This window comes from Giraffa tippelskirchi, chromosome 10 (assembly GCF_054371585.1).
Source record: "Giraffa tippelskirchi isolate mGirTip1 chromosome 10, T2T-mGirTip1v1.2.pri, whole genome shotgun sequence".
NCBI classification, from domain to species: Eukaryota; Metazoa; Chordata; class Mammalia; order Artiodactyla; family Giraffidae; genus Giraffa; species Giraffa tippelskirchi.
In genome coordinates this window covers 90,310,674-90,323,423 of record NC_137284.1, presented here as the reverse complement: position 1 = coordinate 90,323,423, position 12,750 = coordinate 90,310,674, and the positions used below count along the sequence as shown (strand labels likewise).

General features: G+C 40.3%; 3 protein-coding genes across 23 annotated transcripts in view; 1 reads left to right on the top strand and 2 right to left on the bottom strand.

The window, feature by feature from the left end:
• FAM185A (family with sequence similarity 185 member A) overlaps positions 1 to 12,750 on the bottom strand; it is a 142,130-nt gene that overhangs the window by 2,587 nt on the left and 126,793 nt on the right. The window lies entirely within an intron of this gene.
• The window catches only part of FBXL13 (F-box and leucine rich repeat protein 13), a 215,269-nt gene that overhangs the window by 153,517 nt on the left and 49,002 nt on the right, over positions 1 to 12,750 (top strand). The gene's annotated exons all lie outside the window — the stretch shown is intronic.
• The window catches only part of LRRC17 (leucine rich repeat containing 17), an 86,185-nt gene that overhangs the window by 70,294 nt on the left and 3,141 nt on the right, over positions 1 to 12,750 (bottom strand). The window lies entirely within an intron of this gene.

Below are 12,750 nucleotides of genomic sequence, written 5' to 3'. Positions count from 1 at the left end.
AAGAGTACTGGAGTGGGGTGCCACTGCCTTCTGCAGGAGTGTTGGAGTGTTGTTTAAATGTAGAATGAGGTGGGGAGGTTGGGATAGTTACATGTAGTCAACTCATTATGGTGAAATCAAGCCTGGTCTTCTCAATGCTGCCTTTTGTCCAAGGGGGAATCCCCTGAAGTGTCTGACAGCCCATCTGGTCTTTGGTTTCCTTCCAGGGAAATCCCAGATGTCTATTCTCTGTCCCAGCTCCAAGGTCCCCTCAAGTTTTGGGGCTCCTTTGTCGTATGTGCCTTGCTCTGGGCCCCTCTGGGTCATCCTGAGATGTGGGGACTCTGTGAAGCCTTCTTAGGTCCACAGTCCCAGACATCCCCTGCAGACATTTTCCCACTTTTACATCTGGGTGTATTTGTCCTCAGAACCATGCCTCACCCTTCTTACTCTCCTACAGAGTGGCTGACTTATGTCAGTTAGAGTCCAGCTGGGTTTGGTGCTTGTAAGGTATCTGTGAACAACAGGAGGGTCGGAAGCAGGGTGAGGCCAGGGTTTTTGTCCACCTTTCCCTGCATTATTATTATCAGCTGCATTTCTTTTGTGATCTACTCCCTTTGGTCAGGGTTGTTGTGGTTCCAGTTTCCCACATGACCTTGGACTTTGGGCTGTTAGAAACACCATCTCTTTACATTGTCCTTCCAGCATAGGCATGGTACTGGCTTCCTGCTACTGCTAATTTCTAGATTTTGTCCTTATTCCATTAGGGTCCTGAGGTGTCTAATACCTATTAGTCAATTTTCTTTCACGATTCTATTTCCTCAGTTTTAAACAAGAGCTATTTTTATTTTCCTCATTAGATTTTAGCTGGTACAATGATGAGCATAGGGAAACTCTGATCCCTTGCTGCTTTTCACAAGCATACCAGGGAAAGATAGAATGAGTTTTCACGTACTCTTACATTCCCAGCCTATCAGGAGATAGAGTCCAGGGCGGTCTGGAAGTGGGCCCTGTGTCCCAGCATCTCATCCTTTTGCTTCCCTCTGGCTCTCCCTTCCCCTTTGCTTCCTCCAAGCTCCCCTCCTTCCTGTGCTCCTCTCTCCCTTCCCCTCCCCTTTCCCTTCTCCTCTCCCCTCTTCTCTTCTTTGCTCCCTGTCTTTTCTCTTGGCATAGATACTTCATCTAATCTGGGGGTGGAAGACATGTTCCAACTGATTACATGGTTTTTAAAAATGTCATGCTCCAAGTCTTTCAGGGTTTAGAATTTTAAGCTTACAAGTCCAGGATGTTTTTCTACTGCACTGTTCTGTAAAAACCCTTCCCTGACACATACAAGCAGAAGGCCCAGCTGCTGTCTGAAGGATCACAGGGTAACGAGAAGGATCAAAGCGCATTATAAATTACATCAAAATATAATTCCACCACAGCACTTCTCACAAGCCTGAAGTACCTGGTGAACATTTGTTGAATTAACGAAAGGTTTAGATGCTCTATCCTAGTTTTTAGCATTTGCGAAAAACTCAGTTTTTATTGTCAAAGATCATATATTAAAATTTTTATCAACTGAGGATAAGCATAAAATTTAGGGATATAGCCTCAAGTTCCATTCACTGTTTTTATTTTCTTGTAAAAAAAAAAATTAAACAATCTGAAAGAACACCTTTGGAGAAGAAAGTTAGTTGTTTTCTGCTAAAAGATGGAAAAATTAGTCTTCTGAAGGCTATTGTTTTCTTCCTTCAAGTCAGTTAAATTCTGACCTGAAAGGCAAATGACTGACAACACAAGATACAACAGCTCTGGAAGCTAACCTCAAACAGTCAAATTAAAATGAGTCAGCCCAGATGTCAAACTGGGCAGCTAACACCAGCATGGACTGTAGGTCTGATGAAGTGCAAATATGACTACAGATTTAACACTTAGGATTTAAACTCTGGAATGTTACAGCTATTACCAGAGGTCAAATGTGACCATTTATACCTTTGGGAAAAAATAGATTATGTTTTCTAATAATTATGTTCACTCATGATTCTTTTCAATAGTGAGTTTTCAGTTTGAATCATACTATATATTTAGTTAACAAATATTTATTCTGACTACATTTTGCTCCAGTGCTAAGGGTACTGGAATGAGCAAAACAGACCCGGCCCCTCCTCCTAGCCCTTATATTCTAGTGGAAGACAGGTGTGGAACAATGGTTATAAAACGAGATGGGTGCAGGAAACAAACAGAAGGGAAACTTAACCTGAATCAAAGTCAGAGAAGACCTTCTTTTACAAGAGAAGGAGAAAGGGTATGTGGTAAGTCACAGAAACAGCTTGCACAAAGATAAAGAGGTTGAAAGTATGGTGGCATTAAGGACATCTGCACATTTGGATATAGCTTGATTGTGAGGAGAGTGGGGAGAGATGATGTTTGACAGGTAGGCAGGGGTCAGGTCATGAGGGGCCCAGAAGCCACAGTGAAGAATTTGTTCTCTGTCTTGTTGGCAGTAGAAGGATATTCAGTATTGTCAGTTAGGCCATAACATATTAAAACTGAAATTTTAAAAAGATCACTCTATCTGCTGGATAGACATGGGAATAATGCACTAGGGCTTCTCTAGTGGCTCAGGCAGTAAAGAATCCACCTGTAATGCCAGAGACCTGGGTTCGATACCTGGGTCAGGAAGATCCCCTGGAGAAGGAAATGGCAACCCACTCTAGTATTCTTGCTTGGAGAATCCCATGAACAGAGGAGCTTGGCAAGCTACAGTCCAGGGGTACAAAGAGTCATACATGCCTGAGCGACTAAGCATAAATGGTCAGTGACTGATTATAAAGCAGTAATCCAGGTGAAAAATTATGAGGGTCTGTATTAGGGCTAGAACCAGGGAAATGGTAGTAACATTGGCATAGCAGATTTGAGAGACATTTGGAGAAAGAATCAATGGGAACTAGAGACAGAATGAATATGGAGGTAAGGAAGAGAAGGAGAAAATCAAGGATGATGCTAGATTTTTGGCTTGAGTGTCTGAATAAATGGTGGTATCCCTTACTGAGCTGTGTCCTTTCCACAGTGGGAGGAGAAGGATTGCTACAGGTTGTGGAAATAGGCATGTTTAGTTTGAGTCACTTGCAAGATAGCTTTACAGAGATGTAGAAGAGCTCTAGAAATAAGCAGGGAAATCAGTGAAATTTACTACTTGAAGGTAGAAGAGGTCTTTAAGGTTGCATGGGTAACGGGCCTTTATGTTCGGAAAATCATGGATGCTCATGAGGAAGTTAATCAGCAAAGAAAAAACTACAGATATTTAGAAATCAAGCAATATATTTAACAGAGAGAACTAATTTAAATGGGGACAGCAAGGAAGAGAACAGTTACTTCAAACTTTATACATTCCTTTTAATAATTTTATTGTCTTCAGCCATTCCTTTTGGGAAAAATAGTGACTAATCTATTACATCATCCAAGAATAAAACTTGTTTAGGAAGTTATCTAATAAGCATATTTTACAGAAAGAGGAAGGATATCAATTTTCACCTTTCAATATAAAGATAACAGGGTCTGTAAGTGAAGGAAATAGCTTACTAATGTGATGATATTTTATGGAATCTTTAAAAATCTTTAATTTTCTATAGCTTTTTCTTAATGTCTAATTCAGTGGGATATTATTCATTCCCTATTACCCCAGAGGATTGTTTGAATATAAGGTTATATTTCCACGTATATGGGAACATGTTTTCCACTAGTTAGGAGAATTATCATTTACTGAAGACCACAGGATCCCCAGTTAGGGCAGTTAAATCTGTTGCTTAGGTTGGCTTAGTCACCACCCATACTTGTTTAAAGGAAAAATGAGTCAGAGCTATGTTCCAGACATATGCTTAGACAGTGGTTTAAGAAGACTCTTTCATTTGCCTGATTTTCAAAATTTTTCACCATGAGCACTAGAAAAATGTTCACCCTAAGTGTCCATTGTGTAGGCCATCTCCTGGCGTCCCCTCACTAGAATGTAACACCCGTGAGGCTGAGACTTAATTTTGTTCACTGCTGTTTTCCCAGAATCCTGAGGGTAGTAGACGCTTGATAAATATTCACTGAATGAAGGAACAAATGCTGAGCTCTACAATACCACATATGAGTAAGATTTGTTCCCTGCAGCCAAATTTGGAAGAGTAAGTGTGACTCATTTAAATATGGTATGGCAGATGGAGCGAAAGAGGATGTAGAGAAAGGGATCTATTAACTCAGCCAGTCTAACACAAAAGCATGCCTACGCTTGCTTATTCAGGGAACTTTATGCAGCTTAGTACTGCTAGAATATACTGTGAAAAGAAGATGTTACCAAGGGAATATCATGCTATGCCAGGAGTCTGGACTGGAATCAGTGGATGATTAAGTAGCACCTAGAAGGGGAGTCACAGTCATGGTCAGCCTCCCATTTTAGATTATCTGGGTTATTCTATTTGCTTGGGCTCCAAAACCACTGCGGATGGTGATTGCAGCCATGAAATTAAAAGATGCTTGCTCCTTGGAAGAAAAACTATGACAAACATAGACAGCATATTAAAAAGCAGAGACATCACTTTGTTGACAAAGGTCCATATAGTCAAAGTTGTATAGTTTTTCCAGTAGTCATGTATGGATGTGAGAGCTGTACCATAAAGAAGAATTAATGCTGAAGAATGAATGTTTTCAAACTGTGGTGCTGGAGAAGACTCTTGACAGTCCCTTGGACTGCAAGGAGATCAAACCAATAAATACTAAAGGTAATCAACCCTGAATATTCATTGGAAGGACTGATGCTGAAGCTGAAGCTCTAATACTTTGGCCACCTGATGCAAAGAGCTGGGAAAGATTGAGGGCAGGAGGAGAAGGGATAGTAGAGGATGGGATGGTTGGATGGCATTACTGATTCAATGGACATGAGTTTGAGCAAACTCTGGGAGAGAGTGAAGGACAGGGAAGCCTGGCATACTGCAGTCCATGTGGTCATAAGAGTCGGATACAACTTAGCAACTGAACAACAACAAATTCTCTGGGGGACAGATTGGAGGGGAAAGCAGTGGGAGTTATTTCAGTAGTTAAAGACATGAATTTTTTAACTAGGTCAGAGTAGTAGTGTGGAAAGAACACTTTCAAGTCTACTTAGGAGGTGAAACTGAAAGAATCTGATGACTGACTAGATGGGAAAGATAAGAGTATATAGGTCGAGAGGATAAGAGTGATTTCAAACCTGACTTTGGGTGGATGGAGGTCCTACATCAAAGAAAGTTGAGTAATGCAGGAAAAGTAACAGGTTTTGAGGGAAAGGTGGTTTTGGTTTCATTAGAATGAGTTAGAGTGTGTGGGATATTCAGGCCAAAGGCTTGGGGGAGAGTTCCTGAAGGAAGACTCAGATTTTTAGGAGTCATAAGCATGGAGGTTTGTGTGTGCCAAAGATCCTAAGAGAGTGTAGGGAGTAAGGAGAAATGTGTACCTGGGAGGAATACAACAGAAAAGAGTGGGAAGAAGATGAATCCATGGAGTATACTAAAGATAGAAGATGAAAAAGGTTTTTAAGAGAACCAGAAGAGTGCAGTCATGTGTGGAATGTTGAGAGGATAATGCAACAATGTCTAATAAAACAGAAATAAAATCAGAGAAAGACCAAAGTTTTAAAGAACATTTACCATTTATTAAACAGATCACTGCTGACTCCTCCAATATCATTCATGTCTCTGCTCCTCTCACTCCCTTTCCTCCATCACCACTGCCACTTTTTAGCTCCTGAAACAAGCCAAATTCTTTCCTACCTTGGGATATTTACACATATTGTTCTTTCAGCTTCGGATGCTCCTCCTTCCATATTTGTGCCTGGGTGGGTAGATGCTGAGCAAGAAATCACTGATATTTCTGACAATAGCTGCAACTTCCTAACATAAGCTAATAGTGTCTTTTAAGATATTTTGGATGTAATTTTATTTATAATAAACATTAGTCATGCTATCCTGCATTCTTTTTTTTTTTAAGAAAACATAAATCACATGGTGAGATTAACTTTCTACATGTCTTTCTAAATAAGTTAGCATTCTTTAGTTCCTAGTATACCATATCTCATCTCTGCCACATTAGAGCATAGTCTCCAAAAGAGGTATTGTACTTTTAGAAGGCCTCACAGCAATAAAGGCTCTTGAATTGCTGGTAGCACCCAAATTATTTTCAAATCAAACTGTAAAAAAATAAATTAATTAAGTAACCTTAACTGAATATTAACCAAACTGATCACATGGATCACAACCTTCTCTAACTCAATGAAACTACAAGCCATGCCATGTAGGGCCACCCAAGATAGACAGGTCATGGTGGAGAATTCTGACAAAATGAAGTCCACTGGAGAACAGAATGGCAAACCACTTCAGCGTTCTTGCCTTGAGAATCCCATGAACAATATGAAAAGGCGAAAAGATATGACACTGAAAGATGAACTCCCCAAGTCAGTAGGTGCCCAATATGCTACTGGAGAAGTACAGAGAAATAGCTCCAGAAAGAAGGAAGAGGCTGAGCCAGAGAGAAAACAACGCCCAGTTGTGGATGTGGCTGGTGATGGAAGTAAAGCCCGATGCTGTAAATAACAATATTGCATAAAAACCTGGAATGTTAGGTCTATGTATCAAGGTAAATTAGAAGTGGTCAAACAGGAGATGGCAAGAGTGAACATTGACATTTTAGGAATCAGTGAACTAAAATGGACTGGAATGGGCGAATTTAATTCAGATGACCATTATATCTACTACAGTGGGAAAGAATCCCTTAGAAAAAATGGAATAGCCCTCATAGTCAACAAGAGTCTGAAATGCAGTACTTGGATGCAATCTCAAAAACAACAGAATAATCTCTGTTTGTTTCCAAGGCAAACCATTCAATATCACAGTAATCCAAGTTTATGCCCCAACCAGTAATGCTGAAGAAGCTGAAGTTAAACAGTTCTATGATGACCTACAAGACCTTATAGAACTAACACCAAAAGAAACATGTCCTTTTCATCACAAGGGGCTGGAATGCAAAAGTAGGAAGTCAAAAGATACTTGGGGTAACAGGGAAGTTTGACCTTGGTGAACAAAATGAAGCAAGGCAAAGGCTAACAGAGTTTTGCCAAGAGAATGCACTGGTCATAGCAAACACCCTCTTTCAACAACGCAAGAGACGACTCTACACATAGACATCATTGATGGTCAATACCTAAATCAGATTGATTATATTCTTTGCAGCCAATGAAGGAGAAGCTCTATACAGTCAGCAAAAACAAGACCAGGAGCGGGCTGTGGCTCAGATCATGAACTTCTCATTGCCAAATTCAGACTTAAACTGAAGAAAGTAGGGAAAACCACTAGACCATTCAGGTATGACCTAAATCAAATCCCTTACAATTATACAGTGGAAGTGACAAATAGATTCAAGGGATTAGATCTGAAGAACTATGGACAGAGGTTAGTAACACTGTACAGGAGGTGGTTACCAAACCATTCCCAAGAAAAAGAAATGCAAGAAGGCAAAGTGGTTGTCTGAGAAAACCTTACAAATAGCTGAGAAAACAAGAGAAAGGCAAAGGAGAAAGGGAAAGATACATCCAACTGAATACAGAGTTCAAAAGAATAGCAAGGAGAGATAAGAAAGCCTTCTTAAGTGAACAATGCAATGAAGTAGAGAAAAACAACAGAACAGGAAAGACTAGAGATCTCTTCAAGAAAATTAGAGATACCAAGGGAACACTTCATGCAAAGATGAGCACAATAAAGGATAGGTATGGACCTAAGAGAGGAAGAAGATATTAAGAAGAGGTGACAATAATACACAGAAGAACTATACAAAAAAGATCTTAAAAACCCAGATAATCATGATGGTGTGATCACTCATCTAGAGCCAGACATCTTGGAGTGCAAAGTCAAGTGGGTCTTAGGAAGCTTCACTATGAACAAAGCTAGTGGAGGTGATGGAATTCCATCTGAACTATTTCAAAGCCTAAAAGACAATGGTGTGAAAGTGCTGCACTCAGTATGCCAGCAAATTAAGAAAACTCAGCAGTGACCACAGGACTGGAAAAGGTCAGTTTTCATTCCAATCCCAAAGAAAGGGAGTGCCAAAGAATGTTCAAATGACCACACAATTGCACTCATCTCACATGCTAGCAAAGTAATGCTCAAAAGTCCCCAAGCTAGGCTTCAATAATAAGTGAACCATGAACTTCCAGAGGTTAAAGCTGGATTTAGAAAAGGCAGAGGAATCAAAGATCAAATTGCCAACATCCGTTGGATCATAGAAAAAGCAAGAGAATTCCAGAAAAATATCTACTTCTTCTTCGTTGACTATGGTAAAGTCTTTGACTGTGTGGATCACAACAAAGTGTGGAAAATTCTTCAAGAGATGGGAATACCAGACTACCTCCTGAGAAATCCGTATACAAGTCAAGAAGCAACAGTTAGAACTGGACATGGAACAATGGACTGGTTCCAAACTGGAAAGGAATATGTCAAGGCTGTATATTGTCACCTTGCTTATTTAACTTGTATGCAGAGTACATCAGGCAAAATGCCAGGCTGGATGAAGCACAAACTGGAATCAAGATTGCTAGGAGAAATATCAATAACTTCAGATATGCAGATGTCACCACTCTGCAGAAAGTGAAGAGGAAATAAAGAGCCTCTTGATGAAGGTGAAAGAGGAGAGTTAAAAAGCCAGCTTAAAACTCACCATTCAAAAAACAAAGATCATGGCATCTGGTCCCATCACTTCATGGCACATAGATGGGGAAACAATGGAAACAGTGAGAGACTTTATTTTGGAGGGCTCCAAAATCACTGCAGATGGTGACTGCAGCCATGAAATTAAAAGATGCTTGCTCCTTGGAAGAAAAGCTATGAACAACCTAGACAGCATATTAAAAAGCAGAGACATTTCTTTGCCAACAAAGTTCCATTTAGTCAAAGCTACGGTTTTTCCAGTAGTCACGTATGGATGTGAGAGTTGGACTATAAAGAAAGCTGAGTGCCAAAGAATTGATGCTTTTGAACTGTGGTGTTGGAGAAGACTCTTGAGAATCCCTTGGACTGCAAGGTGATCAAACCAATCAATTCTAAAGTAAATCATGAAGCCGAAGCTCCATACTTCAGCTGCCTGATGCGAAGAGCTGACTCATTGGAAAAGACCCTGACACTGGAAAAGACTGAAGGCAGGACGAGAAGCGGACAACAGAAGATGAGATGATTGGATGGCATCACCAACTCGAGTTTGAGCAAGCCCCGGGAATTGGTGATAGAGAAGCTTGCTGTGCTGCAGTCCATGGGGAAGCAAAGAGTCGGACATGACTGCCTGACTGAACTGAACTGAACTATATTGAATATTGGCATGTTTTCCATATTAATTTTAACTGTATATATTGTAAGATCATTTCAGATCTAGCAAAAAAAAAAAATCTCTAAGACTAAGTAATATATAAGAATAGAAAGAATATATAAGAAAGTAATATATAAGAATAGAAGAATAAAGATGTGAGATCTTTAACAATAATTAGTGTAGTCTAAACATCTCTCAATTCTGTCCCCCTGCCTCCTCTCCATCCCTGCTGTCACTGCCATAGTTCAATCATCATTCTTCTTACTAACCTCTCTTGTCTTAAGCATCACTGTCCCTAATCCATTCTTCACTCTGCTGCAGTGTGATCTTCCAGCATGCAAATCTGAGTCTTTCACTTCTTTGCTCACATATCGTCAGGAGATCTACATTGCTTTCAGTATAAAATCGAAACAATCTAGTATGGGGCACCAAGACTTCCTAAGGTGGTTCCTGCCCACCTATGAAGCCTCACTTCCAGATAATTTCCACCTTCATTTTTAGCTCCAGAGACACAGAACTGATTCTCCTACAGCTCCTCAGACATGTCTTGCTCTTCTTTTCTTCTCACTTATGTGAGTTATTCTCTCTGTTTGAAACACCCTTTCTTCCTGTCTACCTGCTAACTTCTTGCTCATCCCTCAAGTTTCAGCTGTGTGAAGCTCCCCTGGAATTCCTGGGCAATTCTCGGGCAAAGCTTAGGATCTCCCCACCTGTGTTTCCACTGTAATTTATAATGTCTCCAATAAAGCAATCAGCTCAATATATTTTTGAGTCACTCAATGTATTTTAATATTTTTTTCCATGCCTGCCTCCTTAACAACATTGTAAGACTTTTCAGGGCAGAAGCTGGACTGTCCAATCTTTGGGATGCCCAGCATAACACCTAATACATAAAAGGTATGTAAAATATTTCGTCAGTGAGTAGTGAGTAAGGGGATGAATGGATCTGGTACCATTTTCTTCCTCTAAACCAAATACAAGATTTTTCAAAATGCCACATCTTCTCAGCTATGATCTGAGCTGGAGTGGGAGTGCTTACAGCTGCACGTCTTAACCTGATGATATGCTTTCAAGAGATCACCCATCTGCATGGAACACAAACACAAATAAAGGCTTTGGTTTGGTGCACCACAACTCCTAAAGTGGAAGCACAGGAAATCACTTGAGATTTAACAAACAGAAAGAAAAGAAAGCAGAATAACTCAGAGATAAATGGATTTGCCTTGGATTAAAAAAAAAATGGCACCCCACTCCAGTACTCTTGCCTGGAAAGTCCCACGGACAGAGGAGCCTGGTAGGCTGCAGACCATGGGGTTGCTAAGAGTCGGAAATGACTGAGCAACTTCACTTTCCCTTTTCACTTTCATACATTGGAGAAGAAAATAGCAACCCACTCCAGTGTTCTTGCCTGGAGAATCCCAAGGACGAGGGAGCCTGGCGGGCTGCCGTCTATAGGGTCGCACAGAGTCAGACACGACTGAAGTGATTTAGCAGCAGCAGCAGCAAAAAAAAAAACAAACAAACATTAGAAGTTTGCCCTATTGAACTTTTTCCTATGGAGCTGGACCTTTCCTTAGTCCATTCCAGGCCCCTCTTTACAGCCAGTGGCCTTATATGAATCTGCTGGTCCCATCACTAGCAATAGTTGTTTTCTTCATAGAGCTTCCAGTCAATTTTCTCCTGTTTCCAGAAAAATGCCTACTAAAATCATTGCAAAAAAGAAGTGACCAACTTGAGCTTGTCACTTCCCTCCAGGAGAATCTTTGGTTGATATAACTTTCCTCTCAACCTCCACCAGGTAGGAGGCAAGTAGACCCAAGGTGACTTACTCTATTTCCAGGAAACAGAGATGCTTATTTTCTTTCCCTCCACAAACATATAGAAGACCTATTTCTGTGTATTGACCAAAGCCTGCTTTCCTTTAGACTTGTAGTTTGGTAAATTAGGTTGGAAATGTTGGCACATTTTTAAAAAGTATGGTTACAAAATCCATACTAATAATCAAGTAAATAGAAATAAAAATAATTAAAAAGAAAAGGTAAATTATTTTTACAAAATTGTAATTGCTAACCAGAGTGTAAAAGGGAAGATCACTTGTGAGGTTAAAGATATATTTTCATGGACATTGTACAAGATAGTGTTATCAGTGATTTTAGAAAGAGGATGTGTTAATTAAGATAAAACATATTTTCAGATAAAAGTTTTGTTCTTTATTCCTAAAAGAATGTGTAAGCAATACTGAATACAGTGACTGCTTCAGAAAGAAATATATTAAATGTAAACAATGGTTCACACAATTACAAAACTGTTAGTCGTTCAGTTGTGTCCCACTCTTTGCAACCCCATGGACTATAGCCTGCCAGGCTCCTCTGTTGATGGGATTTTCCAGGCAAGAATATTGGAGTGGGTTGCCATTCCCTCTCCAGGGGATCTTTCCAACCCAGGGATTGAACTCAGGTTTCCTCCCTACAGGCATATTCTTTACCATCTGAGCCACCAGCTGCACAATTACAAAGGGAAATAGATTCCACTCAAGAATTATGAGAGTACACTAGCAAGATAAGAGAAAATTGGGTTCATAAAAATAGGTAATTTTATAAATAGACTACTCATCCATTCACAAATACTTATTCATTGTCAGCTGTGTGTCAAAGGCTATGAAAGTGTCTAGGAGTACTAAACTTATAGACACAGTCCTGGTCTCAAGGTATAGCCTAGTGGCAAAAGAACACCACCAAGAGTAACAGTACTAGATGGCTAAAAATTACTAAAAGCAGGAATTCAGAGTGTGGCTTTACATCCTCACTGTTTTCACTACATTATGAGAGCTCAGGCAAGTTACTTAACCTCTCTGTGCCTCCATTCAGTTCAGTTCAGTTCAGTTCAGTTGCTCAGTGGTATCCAACTCTTTGCGACCCCATGAATCGCAGCACGCCACGCCTCCCTGTCCATCACCAACTCCCGGAGTTTACCCAAACCCATGTCCATTGAGTCGGTGATGCCATCCAACCATCTCATCCTCTGTCATTCCCTTCTCCTCCTGCCCCCAATCCTTCCCAGCATTAGGATCTTTTCCAATGAGTCAGCTCTTCGCATGAGGTGGCCAAAGTAGGAGTTTCAGCTTCAACAACAGTCCTTCCAATGAACACCCAGGACTGATCTCCTTTAGGATGGACTGGTTGGATCTTTTTGCAGTCCAAGGGACTCTCAAGAGTCTTCTCCAACACCACAGTTCAAAAGCATCAATTCTTTGGCGCTCAGCTTTCTTCACCGTCCAACTCTCACATCCATACATGACCACTGGAAAAACCATAGCCTTGACTAAACGGACCTTTGTTGGCAAAGTAATGTCTCTGCTCTTAAATATGCCCCCATTACCTTCTCTTTAATGCAGTAGTTATAATATTACTTTCCTCATAG